General features: G+C 41.6%; 1 protein-coding gene across 1 annotated transcript in view; it reads right to left on the bottom strand.

Moving 5' to 3' along the window:
* Positions 1-2,811, bottom strand: part of LOC119649870 — a 106,089-nt gene extending 103,278 nt beyond the window's left edge. Inside the window, exon 1 of the mRNA XM_038052242.1 lies at positions 2,572-2,811. The gene's annotated coding sequence lies outside the window, so the exon portion shown is untranslated. The remainder of the gene's footprint in view (positions 1-2,571) is intronic.
* Between the last annotated feature and the right edge of the window lie 13,469 nt (positions 2,812-16,280).

The following is a 16,280-nucleotide window of genomic DNA, read 5'->3' on the forward strand; positions in this document are numbered from 1 at the left end:
ATACTTTTGACGTCTACCACTCAAACTTCAAGCAGGCATAATCGGTCAGTACTGCACGAAATAATGCTATAATTGAATATTCCGGAGACACTATCGCGGCACATAAAATTAACGATGACAAGTCCTATAGCCCAAGTTATTTAACATTTTTTTCCCGATCTTTTCTCAATGCAAATATGGTAGCGAAAGAAATCGGACAGATAAATGAAAACCAGAAAAAGGACGACACCTATACAGAACCTTAATGAATACTTTTTCTTTCTCTTTAGTCTTTACCCCGTTCATAAGCGGGGACGACTCGTGATCTTGCTTTATCAAAGGCCTGATCTGCATGCATGGGAAACTTTCAAATCCTGATCGAGCATATGAAGCATATGATCGCTTATCATCGACTTCAATGTTTAAACTAATCCTGGCAAATGAATTCTCGTTAGCACAAATTACATGACCATACCATCGGAGATGCTTCTCTCGTAATTTTTCGAAGATTGGTACAACCATACTGATAAGTACAATTTTGGAAATGTTGCCAATTTTACCTTTCTGGGAAGTAAGCTATTAAAAAGCGACAATTGACTTACTTTTCGTTCCCTCTTTTCTAATGTGAAAATGCATGCATAGAAAGACGAAGCTGCGCATCTATAAAATGATCATTAGACTTGTTGTATGCTATGGCTTCGACCTGCAGACCTTAACTCAAGCTGCAATAAAAATACCGAATGCCTGTGAAAGAAAGGTTCTACGCAGAATATTTTGAGCAGTTTGCGTGTAGATGAGTGGCACAGACTAGCTGGTCATTTACAGGTATAGCCAGTCGAAAAACCGACGAAAAGATAGGAAAATGCACTCGACGACGGCGGTGCTACTAGATGTTTTTTAACATCTAGATAACCGCTGGCGGAGGACGCGGTCACTAAACCGAAAAAGTTGGAGGCAAATGTTGATATAAAGGTCCGAAACTTACTGTAGTGCTGTGAAACAGCAAAACCTGGGATTGACGCGACAGGAGAGAGAGTTGAAGATTTCAAGATTAGTATTGCGGGGAAAATCTCTGAAATAGTTTTAGTTACAAACTGGTCACATTAACGTATATCCGGAATATCTGAAAATGAACACAGTGCTGAACACAATGCATCCAATTGCTGGATGATTTTCCAAGAGACAGAGAGATACCCCCCAAAGCTGGGATATCGAGGTCTAGCTTGTTTTAGACAGCACCGTTGCATAATGCAATATATGTTTGAGTACTATTTTCAGAAGGATTGTTCAATACCTTCTCAGGTGATAAAGTTCGATAGATTCTTTCTATGAGCGTGTCACTAATGACGACGTAGATGTCGTATGCCAGCCCACTCAGCTGTTTGTAAGTACCTGAGCCAAATCAGACTAATTTTCACGAACGAGCGCAATGCTAACCATATTGCCTTCGAACTAGAAAAAAAGTGGTTTAAAACTCTTCAGGGCCTATATCTAACTTGCACTGATGACAGGTATGGCGACAAATTGAGACAGTAAGCACTGGTATTTTTGGGCCACGAAACAGCGAAACAACGCCGCCTTGAATTCAGCCTTACTTTTACTTTTATTCATCACGTTTTAGATACTCCAGAAAACCCTTTTTCGAATTTTGCATGGTGGATTTCTTCAATAAACTTTTCTAATACTCGCATTCTTAAACATTCATTTTACGTGAATCTGGTAAGGCGTTCCCTTTTGGGCCATGAACACTGTTAGAAAGGGTGCGGGGAAAGGAGATATTTCTGATAATAATCTACGCGGTTGACGTATAGAGGTTTATTACCTCATTTTCAAATTTTGTTTCTGAATCTAAAGGAATTTTTTTCCATTTCCGCCTAAGGTATATTTGGGACTAGTTGTCTGCTCCATTGGGATAGCTTTTACCCACAAAAGGGGAATATTGTTTGCGGTTTTCACTTAAAGATAGACTTCATGCTTGAATCCTGCTGGCAGATCTAGCCAAAACCTGTTTGACAATTATGGATGCAGTGAAAAGGAAAAATAGAATTAGCAAAATTTGCTATCCCATTTATTGATTGTCAAACTGATAGGAGGGTTATTATTGGAGAAACCATTCGAAGAAGATTAGATTATTCGCTGCTTCACAGAATTTTTTTGAATAGTTTGCTGCGTCATTCTGGCCGATAGTATGCCAAATAAATATAAGAATTAGGAGATAATATTGAAAAAGATGGTTGATATCAACTCATGTTTCTAAAGTAGACATCAAGTAGACTCAATACTCTCTTGGAAATACCCTGCTCTACATTTTTTCTTCTCTTCGAAAAGTTCCCATTAATATAATTTCCAATTGATAAGTCAACTCCTGAGCGAATAAGCCAATATTGAAATGTAAACCAATCGAACAAATAAGCAAACACAATAAGAACAAATTTCACTGTCAACTGCTCGCTTGACCGCTTGCAATCTACAATCAGTTAACAATCCCAAGGAAAAGTTCATGGTCCTATACTTGAACCTTGCGGTACACCACTTTATCGTTCACATATTGACGCTTTGTACGTCTTGGCGTTATTTCAAAACAGCACTCACTTTCCTCCTCCTATGGTGAGAATACCCAGGAAATATGCAAAATATCTGTGTCTCTGATTCTAGATAACAAAAGTACTATTAACAAATTGCAACACGTTTTTATCTGATAAACAGCACACGCTTGATCCGCACTTCAGATCGACTCACAAGTTCGACCGATTTGCCGAGAAATCGCGCACGTTACGTACAATAGCAACCCGTCTGGGAGCTTGATTCGAGGCAACTGACTTATTCTGAAATTGAAAGTCAATTGCAATCCGCAGATTCGCGAATTTGTGGATCTTGTTTAGCTACGATCCGCGATCTGAAAGAGTATTGTAGATACATATGTTGGTGGTTCAACTGGGACAATGCAGAATGCTAGCAGTAAAATGGATTTATGTGGAGGAAGTTCTTTGAATTTCAAACGTGTTTCTAGCTTAGGGGGTTCATTGGAATGAGAACCTCAGAGACTTTCATTTTTAACTGGAGAGGAAGCCTTTAAGGTGGATGCTTTGCTGGGATGATCGAAGCTATGAGTGAGAATTGATATGGGTTAACTTCAGCAGTAGAATTTGATTAAAATTCAAATTGCGTGAAATGGTCATCCAGTAACCCGCTTAGGTGTGAAATTCGTACTTTAAAGTATGTGACATTAAAATTTCATTGGTTTATTGGTATTCATCCCAATCACTCGCATAAGTACCCTAGGAAGACCAAGCATTATAGTTTGCATGTTAAGTCCATCTGTTCTAGATCCTCCTATTCTTCTTATGTGACCTTTGGGTAGTATTATTCACCTTCAAGAAAGAAGAAAGATGCGGGACCGGTTCTACATGAGGACACTCAGTCTCGGTCAGAGGCCGAACGATTTACTTGCTGACAATGGGAGGGTAATTAGAATGATAATTGTTTAGCTAGAGATACATTCATATGTACATATATGCGTCGCATCTGATGCGGAGGCAACCCCAGTGCCGATGTGCCTTCATAATTAATTTTTTGGGAGCGGAATCATCTATTAATTATTGTTTTCTAGCAAGAAATGGTAAATTAGAATTCTAAGCTGACAATTGAGCGTTAGTTGTTTTGCTGAACACCTTTCATTTGTATCTTTAGATTGCAGGGTATTTTCGCAAAAACCTACAGGATTATTCAATGGTTAGATTGACCATTGAAACACCCAGAAAGAGCATGACCCTATCTTTCTGACATTAGGACAACGTTCTGAACTACTTAGAGGTCGTGATTAGCTTCATCGTCTCTACAAAGAAGCAGCAGAGGCAACCCATCAGACGCTACTTCAGGATTAATGGCATCCATATCTATAGCTGTTACTTTCTTCGTAACACAATACAAGTCGGAAACTGGAAGCTTGGCGCTTCAGGTATGAAAGGTTTTGTCGATATTTTGTGTAAAAATATCTTGGTACACAACGGTTCCAATTATACATAGCTCGTAATGTCTTTAAACATATCCGATATTCAATTCGATGTGGTACTGCCATTTTGTATTTCATGGGAAATAATTTGATGTAAAAGGGGGAACTGATCTACTATAGTAGAACTTTGTTAATAATAATAGGATCTCAACTTTCCAGTATGATATTCCCTACCAAAGTATACCTCATTGCAAAATTACGTGGATCTAGAATGAACTTAAGGAAAGGGGGTGTGTTCACTGTAAACTTTCAAAATATAATTATATACTATTATTAACTTTATTTGAGCAGATACCGTAACGGGGAGTACTAATCGAGACCTTTCATTTGATATCCCCTACGATCATATACGCTGAAAAAAAATCTTTTAGGTATACGGGGTTTCTCCTTTAAGTTCAACGTCCAACAACGTAATTTACTACATATGTGTGGGTTCACAGTTCCCTCCTTCCCACGAAAGATCGGGTCAATCGATACAGTCCTTTCTGGAAAAAGCACGTGTGACAGACTGACTGACAGACAGACAGACAGTGAATCGATTTTAAAAAGGTTTTGTTTTCAGCAAAATTGCTAATTGGAAGAATCCCCTGTAATTCGGTTCTTCCACCTGGTTGAGCTCTATCTCCTTCGTGAGAATAAGAACCCGAGCGTAATGTGCAGTACGACTCCATCTATCGACGATCTTCTTACAATGTGGTTCAGAAAGAGCTCCCTTTGTTGTACCTGCATAAAGTTGCTGTCGGATTCCATACCACCCGTCATCAAAAAAAACCTGCTATCGGTGTTGTCCTTCACCCCATTGCTGAGGACACGGTTAGGGAATCTTGCTTTACCAACAGTGTACATGTAACATGGAAAACATCCATGCCTCCTTGGAAGTTGGGTAAGGAATCAATCAATTTTATCATGCTTTCACATCTGCCATGGATCTAAGTTACCGATGAGCCATCTGACCCTCCTACTCATTCAATGCATCTTTCCATTTTTCCTTGAGTCCTCCTCTTGTGGGCGATTTTGCTTTCCTTAGCACGGAGTACAAGTGGGATTACTGCTGCGATCATCAAACCAAGGGCATCAGCCAAAACGAATGCGCAATAGACAAGAATGGAGTGTGTTGCACTTATATGAATACGTTTTCTATTAGAGGAAGGATTCCCAACGTTTGGCATTAGTTGACTTAAGGCCGAAAAGTCAGCTATGACCTTGCCCGCTGTTGCTTTGATTTGCTCGAAAAAGCAGATCTGTAAGTCGAGCGTCGGTACAATGTACATAACCATCGGTTTTAACTCTATAATCGAATCGCCGTCGATAAGGGACGCAGGTTCGGGATTGTCTTTTTTGTGAAGATACCACTTCTGTTCTTTTCAGGGCAAGGCTGTTTGAGCAGCCTCTCCATCCACTTTCTCGTTGCATCAAAATGCTAAGTCTGTTTTGCGACTATTCAACAGTGCGTTCAGCAAACAGTTTTTCATCATCTTCTGCTTAATGAATAAAATGCACTCACTCTTCTTGCAGGACGAGTCTTACCAGGATATTTTTAGATACGTTTCACAGACCCAGCCATAGGCTGGATCCTTGCACTACCTCGACGTGATCTCCATCTGGCCCTCCAGCGTTTCATAAGGCAAGAAGACGCCCTCAGGTAAATCTCTGAATATCCGCAAGAGGTAACCCAAAATTGAAGGTGTTTCTGACACGAAGCGTTAAGAGGAGCAACACTCATCGAGATCAAACCTTCTTGATAGCATTCCCTGTGGATCTCCCTTCTCATAAACTGAACTGTCTTACCACTTTCCAAAGACAAGGAAAATTTCCCACACCCTTTAGGTAAGCGTTGAATGCACTGAGTAGAATGTAGGTTCGGCAAATTTTTTCATAGAAGAGATTGTCTCATTAAGGTCTTCTCTGGTGAAAATGAACAATCACCTTTCAGACCTTTGTCATCAGCCCGCCGTTGACTGGGTCTTGCAAGCAGGAAGCTGCGGAGTCTCCTTTTAGCTTGTTAGTATTTTGCCATGGTAGTCCTTCCGGTCACTTAAACGTTGCGCCAAACGACGGAGCTTATGGCAATCCCTCCACAGATTGCCAATTCCCGCCGTCCACCAATATATAGAACGCTTGCAACGACTGGGTGCTTCGATGTTCACCTTCGCGATATTTCACGCACAAGAGAGCGCCATGTTGGTGCTCCTTAAGAGATTGAACCACTTTAAATGCGATGTATCAGCGGTTGCTCACCGAGAAGTCTTCCAGAACTTGCTACCCCTCCACCGACTACACCACTTATTACTTCTTTTGCAGCCTGGGTGCCGTCGACTCCGAGGACGAAAAATTGGGTTCACGATACAGAAGCAATTATTTTTATGAAGGGTAAGTAAGTAAGTAAGTAAGTAAGTAAGTAAGTAAGATGTCCGACATCCAATCACGATACCCTTTGCTACCAGAAAAATTTGCGCCGCGACATGCTGCTACAGTAGCTTTGTGCTCTAATCACTGAGGTACCGGGATACGTATAGGATAATTCCCTATAATGCATCCTTTTAAATTTCTAAAGGGTAGGGGCAGTATTATGGTCTAAGGATGTCAAGGCAGGTTGTGGACCCCAAAGGTCGGCCTCCATGAAGATCTGAGCCGTCGTGTATCTTCCCTTTCTATTGCGGCATTCTAGTCCACCGTTTTACGGTTGTTATCCACTTCAGGTGGTTTCAGTGGTCTAAAGTTTCACTCTACCAATTTTACGTTTAGCCCATTTTGCTTGTTTTCAATTTTCCTTCTTCTTTCTTCTCTTTGTTACTGTGGTGTCAGAGAGAATGTTGCTGTCTTTCGACTTAGAACGCGAAGGAGTTTCGAGGAACAAACATATCCTGTCCTCTTCATTCTCGGTAAATATCCCATCTTCCTTCTTCGAACAGACAGAGGATATTGACCTATATTTGCTATAACTTTGTGTAGCCTGGTTGCTTCTGTGGTTTGTTCAATCCCGCCACAAAATTCCCCGAGGTTGCTTTGTTTGCTTTCGCTGATCGCGTTGCTAAATGTTGTCAGTGCATTTTCGTACCTCGGAAGTCCTGGGTTTATTTCACCCCGTTGAAGAGGGGGGATATTCACTAGAGAATATCCTTTGATAACGTGACTGACTTAGCTGGGCCGTTGGCCTCATATGCTTTAATTCCAGTTTACTTTTGATGTTATTGCTTGTGTTCCTTTTATGAGTCTGAAACTGTTGTCCTGGGATTCTTTAGTATTCTTTCTATTTTAGAGACTCTAATGTCGAGTCTTATTATTCTGCGATACAACATGGAGAGCTCATTCGACACCCTCCAATTCTTGACCAGTTCATTCACAAAAGTGCTATGTCTGGTATCTCTTATATGGTATTGGTCACGAAGGTTGGCGTGTTACCAACATTATATATTTGTAGTCTACTGCGAATTTGAGAACATTTTCCAGAGGCAGAGAGTGTTCAGATTCTTCATTGAAAAAACCTTACCAAGGTGTCTTCGTCTGAGATCTAAGGAGCCCGGGCAGCTGCATATGAAGTGCAGGGTCGCCACTTCCTCCTCCTCATATTGGTTGAATATAGCCGAACCCCCGAATCTGGTCGTCATTCTTCCGAGCAGTTGAGACAGTTCCAGAATCGGATTTCTCGCGAACACCCCTGCGCCCGATTCGTTTTCCGTGACTGACCCGTCGGTGAAGATTAATATGTCTGTAATCTGAAAAGACTCATGACCATTTACCGACCATTCTTCATGTCAACAAATGTCCTGGAAATGAAACGCAAACTTTTGTTTTTTTTTTTGGAAAGGGAATCTCAAATTAACTGAGTACTTCTTTCTTGCATATTATGAATCTACCCGCGATGCGCCTAGGTTTCTTAAGCCAGCACTATTTACTATTTGCCTTTTGAAATTGTCCTTGCAATTAATCTTAGCGCTAGACATTGCTCCTATTAATGTTTGAAACTCTTCTCCAAAGTTACCTCCGACAAGGCACTTTCCTGTATCTCATTGTTTTTCGTGATCCCTGGAAGATCCAGGTAGAGATTGTCTTGCATTTACCCCTCAGTGAGCAGCAGGTTCACTTCCCTGCTCGATGCTGCTCTTTCGGTTTTTATGGTCTCCGCGATTTCTTTGGAGATCTCGCAGGGCTTTCCACCCGATGTGTTTTCAAAAGTAACTCGGCTTTGCTTTGGACAAACATTACATCTTGCTTCTAAAGACTCTCCACAACCGTGTGTGGATATTTTTACTCTGAGTAGGTATGAGACTCAGAAAATCCGCCCTCTCCATTGCCGTGCTGTGTAGTCTGCCACCATGTGAGTTCCTGGTATATTATTCTCAGCACATTTCAATAGCTTTGTCCCCTTTCAGCCAGGGAATTTCGGGGCTATGGTCCTAAGCTACTTTACCGAGTCATCTGTCTCGCAATCTGACCTGGTCAAACCTGCCTGCTGCAACGCCGGTGACACCCAACCGTATACTCGTGGATGGGCAGAGAAAAGGGAGCTCGGGAAAAGAAAGACGAACACCCAGCAAATCAGCAGGTTCTCAAAAACAAAAAGGCATATCCTCTACCTTGAAGAAGGGGTTTAAAACCTCAATAGGCGGGAAAATAATGCCTAAAACACTAACGCCACCAAGAGAGTCGATGTCCGATCAAAAGGTATGCGACGGTTAGACTAAGGTTGGGCCAAAAATCCTAAAAAAAGAAAGAGAAAAAGAGGATACGTCCCGAGGCAATCATCATCCCATGTCAGCTGCTAGATATTGGCAAGGTCCGTATTGGATGGGTAGTATGTCGCCTTAGAAAGCAAATCTTTTTGAATAGATGCTTTACGTGTCTCTTGTACGGAAATGTGGGGTCACCTTGTGGGGAAATAGGACACAGTGCTTGCCATGGTAATAAGGAGCCGAACTTCCACTTTTTGTGGTGAAAAGGAGGACCTGGACAGGGGGCATATTGTCGGAAGTGGCCATAACGAGTTCAAAAAGCACTAAATGTGCTGAGAAAATGGGGTTGATCTAAATCAACCTCAATCACTGTAGGCTCGTTCGAGACCTAATCTCGCAGACCACCCACGAATCGGCGGTATATGTGGATAGCTGATCCTATAGGTGAGCCGTAAAGGAATATATGACCCAACCCAAAAGTTGGTTCGTGTGGGCAAAAATAGACCACATATATGATTGCTATGATCCTCCAATCCTGACGTTGGTTGAATTCGAGGACATGTTGGACGGACTGGTCTTGGACGCAAAAAGATGAAGGCAAAGGCGTCATTGCGATTGACTTCAATGCATTGGGCACAGAATGCGGAAGCGCATTGACGAAACCAAGAGTGCGCTATCTCTTGGAGGCTTTCACGTTGTTAGACATCATATTGGCTAATAATGGTCAGGTTAACACTTATCCGAAAGGGGGGTGCAGTTTGGTTGTGCATCTGACTTTTGTTGGTCCTTCACTAACTCACGATGTGTCCTGGAGAGTCACTACACCCACAGTGATTACCAGGCACACGACTTTGGCCTGAAAAGCAAGCGATTTAAAACTGCTCGTCTAAGAGTGACGAGAACGTCTGGTCTGCGAAAGTTATTGACGATCAAATATTCATAGATGTATTATTGGACCACAATACTATATCAGGCACACCTTCTGAGAGCGCCCTCCATATTACGGAGTATATCGCGACAGTATGCGACTCATCGACGGGACCCTCAGTAGAAGGAATAGTGAATTCTCTGATCTTCGGTCGGCGTGTCATCGGGCCAGACGAGCGGCCTAGAAAGCAATTGGTAGGATTATCTAGGAGGTGAAGCAGCGTGTTTGCGAGGAAATTCGAAGAAACTTAAGCTTGCGAAGCAAAAGGGACTGTTTCAAACAACTCTGCGCAGAGCCAGATATAAACTCTTGGGGAAGTGTCTGCACGGTTGTAATGGAGAGATTCAAAGGTCAGGTTGCTCCGCAAATTACATATTGTGACCTCCTACTAGAAGTTGTTGCGCAGAGATCTTTAGATGTGGCTGTAACACTCCAGTAACAACGAAAGAAGTACTGAAGATTTCCGACATGCTGGGAACTAAGCACTGGGCCTCGACAGTATGTCAAATAGAGCCGTTAAACTGGCTGCTAAGTCTTGGCCATACATATTTGTAGAGTAGTTTGAAGCATGCTGGGTGGGGGTCTCGCCTGAGACATGGAAAAGATTAAGGATGGTGTTCCTGCCTAAACTTGGAAAGCCGCCTCGTGAATCATCACCCTACATACTTATATGTCCATTGGACACTATGGGGAAAATATTGGAGCGAATAATATACAACAGATTGCTCCTGGCTGTAGAGAGTCTGGGAGGCTTATCAGACTGACTATTCGGCTTCCGTACAGTCAGATCGATCATCATCGCCCTAAATCTGGCCACTGGCTTAGCTGCAAATTCAATGCACGGAAAGGGTGGTATTAGCAAGTATTGTGCAGTGATTAGCTTCGACGTGCAAAGTGAACTTGTTAGCATTGATGAAGGGAACAAGTGGTTCCCGAAATATCGGTATTAATAAGAATAAATATCCACACCAACGAAAAGAGAAACAACAAGTTTTTTATTATTTCGGTGCAAAATGTGTTTAACTCGGCCAGTGGGAATCTTATAAGAAGGTCTCGGGCGGTGATTGTTGTACTCAGTTTCTCAACTAAGCTAGTCGACAGCAATTTAACAGGTAGAAGGCTCTGGTACGACACAGTCAATGGAGAGAATATATCGTCTGCGCGGGTGTTGCACAGGACTTTGTTGTGGGGCTACTATTGTGGAACATCGTGTATAATGACGTTCTCATCATTCCAGTTGTTGGCTACAGTAGTGGGTTACGCCGATGACATTGCAGTGATTGCTGTTGGAAAACATCTAGCGGATGTGAAATTGTACTCATCCGAAGCAATCACTGCTACAAAGATGTCGCTGAAGATGCAGGTCTTGCATTCGCGGAGGATAAAACAGAGGCTGTGCTTAATACGACGGTAAGGAAACCACTACCAGTATCAGAATAGGGAAGTATATGATCGCTTCAAAATCACCTCAGAATGATGATAGATGGGAGGCTAAATTGCAGCAGCGCTTACAACATGTTTCCACCAAGGCGTCCAATGTTGGCATGATCCTGGCAAGGGTGATGGCAAATGTTGGGGGTCCGTGGTGTACTCGTAGGCGGCTTATAGCTAGAGTGATAAGCTCTATAGTATATTGCTCTACGCAACGCCAATTTGGGCAAGTGCATTGCGCGGTTTACAGAAAGACCGCCATAAGAGTGTGCTGTGTTTATTGAACCATCTCAGACGAACGTCTATGCGGTAGCGGAAATGATGCAGATCAACATTTTGGCCAATGATGGACCTAATCCTTCCGCATCTAATTCTGCCTTTGGTCGGCATGTAGAAAATGCCGAAAGGGAGGAATCGTTAAGCAGGTGGCGACAACAGTGAGAACGGGCAGAAAAGGATCGATGGACCCACAGATTGATTCCTAGTATCAAGAGAAGAGAAAGAATGGTGAGATAAACTATTATTTCACGCAGTTTATCTCGGTTGCGCGGTTGCGAATGTAGTCGATGGGCGAAGAGAGAAGTTAGAGCCATCTTCACTCCACAACGAAACATTTGGGGTGGTTCTTCTCGGAAGAGGACAGGAGTCAGGGAGTGGTTTAATTGGGTAAAAATCCCACATGCTAGCATATGTGTACGAGCGTCTTTGGAAGATTTCCATCTCCGGGAAAAAAAGACAGAGAGACTTTGAATGAGCCTTAAAAATTAAGGAAATCGGTTTCTAATTAAAATGCTAAAAGAAAATATACAATAAATAATAAAATTAATGCAAAAAGTGGTCAATTAAGCGGTTTGGCTGTTCCTATATTATATTCAGCTGAATAATAGCCGAAGGATGATACCCATGTTTGTTTGTCTTACGACATTTTTTCGTAATTTTTCTTGATGTAAACATCTACATATAGAAAGAAGTTATACGTTTGTATTGAAAAGAGACTTTCATACTTGACAATGTTAGAGCAATTACGGGATGCCCCCAACCGTCCACCAGCCAATACTGCAGGACCACGCTGTCTGTCGTTCAGATACTTTCTAATATGTTCAACAAAGATAATTCTTCTACCCATGAATTATATTGAGTATCTTTTCTGCACCGAAGTGCAATATCGAAAGATGTACAGAGCTTCTAGCCAAAATAAGAACCGGTTCAAAGTTCCCTAACATTAGATAGCAACCAAAAGAATCTTTTTCAATGCGAATGTATCTGCATGGTACTTGTATTTAGTTTTGTTGTGCGATGAATCGGCGGAAGCTATCCACTTTCGTTCAGAAGCACATGCACTGCTGTTGAAGTTGCGCATTGCCACTGGATATCTGTACTTCTCTAGGAGTATCTACAAGCAAGAACAATGAGTACCTGGTACTAATACGAGTATTTTGAATCTATTATAGTTGTGGACTTGATTCAACGCGGAGCTAAGCCGTACTGAGTTGCCACGAATATTTCAGAATTAGTGCTAGTAGGTTTCGGCTGGGCTCAATGGAGTAATCGGAGCTTTTGAGAAATGAGGCATATCGAGTAGGAGTCCATTTGCAAACAGACTTTCTAGTTGAAACTTTTGTAAGATGGGAGCAGCTAAAGGCGCTGATGCATTCGTTCTTCTTGGGTTCGTTTTAAGATTAGGAATTTTATGTGTTTTAAGAAGCAATTCATTCACAAACAGCTCAGAGGTGACATCGGGTAAGTTCCGCACTGACTATTTCGTCCAGGTCAGAGCCAACTCACCAGGTGTTACCGGTAAACCTCGCTATCCAAAAGTATCAACAGTTGCTGCTTTATATACGTTCTCGGATACGACAAGAGTGCAAATTATATTGAAGGACTCATTAGCACACATACTTTTGAGGGTGGACCGGTTAGTCTTTACTTCTTTTTGCTCAAAACGATGTGTTCGTAGAGAGCCTAATCGTCTCTGGAAACACCCCAGATCGAATCTATTTTTGTAGTTCTTCAATAGTTATAGAGAAAAATGAACCATACCTTTTTCTATGTGGTTTTTCGTTTGAATGAATTAAACTATTCGCGGAGAGTTAATAATTCAGAACGTATGGATGCCATTATAGAGAGAAGCTGAAACCTTGCGTTGTATTTACAAAAGATGGAGGTGATTTGTAATACATGAATCTTCTAGTTTGGAATGCTTTAGCACTTTCATATGAAGCTCCATCTGCACAACTTCCAAAGCAGATATGGGGGAGCGATAGAAGCTTCTAAAGCTTTTCAAACTAAAATTAGCTCATCGCGAAGAAACCCATTTAGGCTTCCAGTCGACGAATTCGTCAAGAAAATAGTATGAACTTTTTTTCATGGATATAATTCGTGGGTGTTAATTTGTTCGCTAGTTGAATATAATGAAGAACCAAGTTGGAATCAGACGTGGTCGTGTGCCTCATAGTACATGGGTTGGTTGCATCCCCTAATTGCTCCAATCAAACAAAAACAGTAAAACCAACCGTCAAAATAAACCTAGATGAGAATATGTCAAAAATACGTCAAGTTCTGGTATAGAAAATATACTGTGACTATGAGAGGCCCCGTGGATCACATTTTGATATTTTCTTGTGTGAAATTTGTATTTTTGTCTTATTAAGGTTTTGCATAAAATTTTATGCTAGTTCCGAAAAACTCACTTCAGAGATAATTTGTATTTACTTAGCTAGTGCAAGATATAATATAAATTAAAAAAATATATGTAAAGCAATGTTTAATGACTGTAATATTAATAAACTAGTGTTTCTAGCTGGCTATCGACCGGCAAGGCGCTTGTCCAACAACTTATGGTGGAAATATCAATTAGCAACTGTAAGCAATACTCACTCTAATTAATTTTACTAGATCCAAAGGCGATAACAGACTAGATAATAAAAAACACATATTTCAATCTTTCAACGGTTGCATAAAAACTACATTGGATAAAAGCATATATTGGTCAATTTGTCATTGAGAATTACATAGCAGTCAGTCTATGTTATGATATAATAAAGAGCGATAACATGGACATTTGTCATGCTGTACTGGCATTTATATCATTCGTACAAAAAATTGCTCAGAAACCCTGTGCTTACATCAAATTTCCAATTACGTGTAGGTAAGTAGGTAGGTAGGTATCAGCGGCCGCTTCGAGGAGCCCAGTTAACGCTGGGGTACGTCGATTTGATGCCGCAATCTTCTAAGATCATGACTGCTGTGGAACGAGCAAGCGAAAAAAATCCAGCCGGCTCAGATTTGTAGGGTCAACCCATAGCATTCATGAAGGAAAGCAGCCCTCCTACCATGCAGCTAGTGATCCTCCGAGCTCCACAAAGAATGGTTTACCTAGTGGCCGTGGCTTGACTAGAGCTGGACAGTGGCAAATGAAATGCCTGAGGGTTTCTTCTTCTTCTCCGTAGCTTTGGCAATGCGAATTGTGGGGTATGCCAAGTCTGCCGCCATGTTCCCCTATATTCCACTGTCCCGTGTAGACCGTCATAATATTGTATGCATTTGCAAGTGGCTGGCATAAGAATTCCCGCGATTGGCTTTTGTTATAGGTGGATTAAATCTTCATTGCCTTAGTACAGGTGGTGGGCTTCCGCCGTCTGAGATGGCTTATTGGTACTGACTTTGGAGTAGGAATTCAATTGACCTCCTTCGCCGGCTTTCGATGACTTACTTGACCCCCGAAGTCGACAGTGTCGGGTTGGGGATACTAATGGCTGGTATTCCAAACCGGAAACCAGTAGTCCGTCTGTCACCTTGCTCCCTGTTTCAGCACATCGGTGTCACAGCTGGAAATGACTGTCCTGCCCTCGACGGCTACTGTCTACTGGCTGGATGTCACCAGCTCGTCCTCAAATATCTCTGGGAATTTGCAAGCGCCTCCGCGCACACAGGCGACATGTGTAGTACAAATGGTTGTATCAGTCCAGCTATAAGACACTTCCGACTGCGTTTTGGTCGTCGGAGTTCGTCAACATTCATGCTACGATGGCGCCGGCTACCTTCCGGCAACCATATTCAAAAAGTTTCTTAAAACTTAGTTCGTTGTCAAGCATCAGGCTGTAGAGATTTAGTTTCTGAAGTTGTCTTCTGTTCTCGACCAGGCGGTCCGCCTTTAAAGGTACTTCCTCGATAAACTCATTAACCATCTAGAAATACATACTCCAACCAAAGTGTCTTTAATTCGTTTCCAGTTTCGAGAGTTAAGTCCATTTTTGATGTCCAATGCCAATACGGCACACTACCCGCTAAAATTTACCACCTTTTTCCTAGGTTCATCACTACCATTTATATTTCTCGGAAAAAGTGTGAGGTCCTAACATTGCCTGTGAGCGGAACAGATATTTTCAAATTCGGATGCCACATTCAACAGCCTACTTATTAAAATCTCCCGTTACGATTTTCAGGTCACGGTCTCTCGCAGCATGTTAAGTGTATATGTGGATTCATTTCATCTTCGCAATTGTGAATTTCACTTCCTGGTGCTCTATTACTTTTTGGAAGGGCTGTTGTCCACAAACCCATAGCAGTGCTTGACCTGTTTAGTTTCTGGTCCAAATGCCACCAATGCTTGAAGTTCCTGAGCTCTAATATAAGCTCTTTTTAAGGTTTTGTTTGCAACACAAAACCTTATTAAAATCGTTTCAATGTCTGCCTGTTTGGCTGTCCGTCTGTTTGTCTATCTGTTTACCTATCTGTTTACCTATCTGTTTGTCCATCTGTCTGTCTATTTGTCTGTCACATGCACTTTTCTCAGATATGGCTATACCAATTGATACAAAATTTGGTGAACTGGTGGGAACTGCGAATGCCCACACATGCACTGGGTTACATCCTTCTACGTGGGGTTTAGGGTTTTGCACCGAATACAGTCATGTTGGGTATGAAATGAAAGGTCTCGATTAGTCCTTTTCGATGCCAATTTTGGCATTGCCTGGAAAGTCAGGGAATGCGGTGGGTCGAAAGTGGTGATTTTTTTAACGGACCCATTCTCGGAAACTACCTACGCGAAAATTTAAAAAAAAAACCATGAAGCTGCCTCTATATGATATCCAGACCTCAAAATACTCTTTCTATGGATATCTGCTCAAATTAATTTAATAATAGTATATTACTATTTTTTGGGGAAATTAACTAGAAACCCCTGTGAACTTTATTCTAAAGTTATAAAAATTTGTAATATAGATTATAGTAGTAGTGACATATGACTTTTCATCAG

This window comes from Hermetia illucens, chromosome 2 (assembly GCF_905115235.1).
Source record: "Hermetia illucens chromosome 2, iHerIll2.2.curated.20191125, whole genome shotgun sequence".
NCBI classification, from domain to species: Eukaryota; Metazoa; Arthropoda; class Insecta; order Diptera; family Stratiomyidae; genus Hermetia; species Hermetia illucens.